Source organism: Amblyomma americanum, chromosome 1 (genome assembly GCF_052857255.1).
Source record: "Amblyomma americanum isolate KBUSLIRL-KWMA chromosome 1, ASM5285725v1, whole genome shotgun sequence".
NCBI lineage: Eukaryota > Metazoa > Arthropoda > Arachnida > Ixodida > Ixodidae > Amblyomma > Amblyomma americanum.
Window position 1 is genome coordinate 306,683,514 of NC_135497.1, and position 1,100 is coordinate 306,684,613.

The following is a 1,100-nucleotide window of genomic DNA, read 5'->3' on the forward strand; positions in this document are numbered from 1 at the left end:
CCTGTGGCGTGCCCAGATCCACACTTTTCCACTACCTTTGGGAATGTCCTTCCCCACTGGCAGTACCCCCCATCCCCAATCCCACTCATTCTTCCTGGGAGGCTGCTTTACGAACCGCTCAGCCCGCCGGCCAGAAATGGCCGGTGGATCGGGCCTTATGTGAGGCACAAGCCCGTGGACTCCTGGACCAGTAGGAGACAACCCTGGAATATTTTTTCTTTCCTTTTTTTTCTAATAAAAGTTGTTTCCATCCATCCATCCATCCATCCAGCTTGGGTTCCCATATTTCATTTCAGCCGTGTATCTGAAAAAGTTGCAGAAAAACGTGGACTTGGATAACTCAACTGCCGAGATCGGACGTATCCTGCAGCTATTGTCAGAGCTAGATTAAAAACAAAACAAAAACAGGCCTGGCCGAGATTTGAACTCGTACCGCTGGATTCAAAGTCCAGAGTGCTATAACCATTACACCATGAGCAAACGGTAGTGCTTTGCAAAACAGTCTCTAAAATAAAACATGTTTTTTTGACCTAGGCATGGAATTGTTATTGTTTACTTGGTGGTTTCCTACGATAAAAAAATATCGTTCTTGCTTTGAATCATGCGCAAATTGTTTACTTCATTCTAGCCGTCCATATGAAAAAGTTGCAGAAAAACGTTGACTAGGATAACTCAAGAGAAAAGAGCGCGCGTACCTGCAGCTGTCGTCAGAGCGAGGTTTCAAAAGCAAAAACAAATGGTCTCACCGAGATTTGAACTCGGATCGCTGGATTCAAAGTCCAGAGTGCTAACCATTACACCATGAGACCAACGCACATTCCGACGCCGGGAATCGAACCCGGGCCATCTGGGTGAAAGCCAGATATCCTAGTCACTAGACCACGCCGTAACGCGAGTAGGTCAACCACAAATAATCACAGGAGACAAAAATCCGAGTTATGTCACGCACGGCTCTTCTTAAAGTAGGGTCCCTGCTTAAGGACGCAAGCCTTTCTTGGCTCGAGTGGCGTGGACGAAAGTAGCGGACGGAAGTTGCCCGCACGATCTGTCAATCATAAGTTGCATGGTAATTAAAATAAAATGTTAAAGTTGATTACGCA

General features: G+C 46.3%; 2 non-coding genes across 2 annotated transcripts; both read right to left on the reverse strand.

The window, feature by feature from the left end:
* Positions 1-737: 737 nt before the first annotated feature.
* Positions 738-809, reverse strand: TRNAQ-UUG (transfer RNA glutamine (anticodon UUG)). The gene has a single exon. It is a non-coding gene; the product is annotated as a tRNA-Gln (tRNA).
* Positions 810-817: 8 nt separating this feature from the next.
* On the reverse strand, positions 818-889 carry TRNAE-UUC (transfer RNA glutamic acid (anticodon UUC)). The gene has a single exon. It is a non-coding gene; the product is annotated as a tRNA-Glu (tRNA).
* Between the last annotated feature and the right edge of the window lie 211 nt (positions 890-1,100).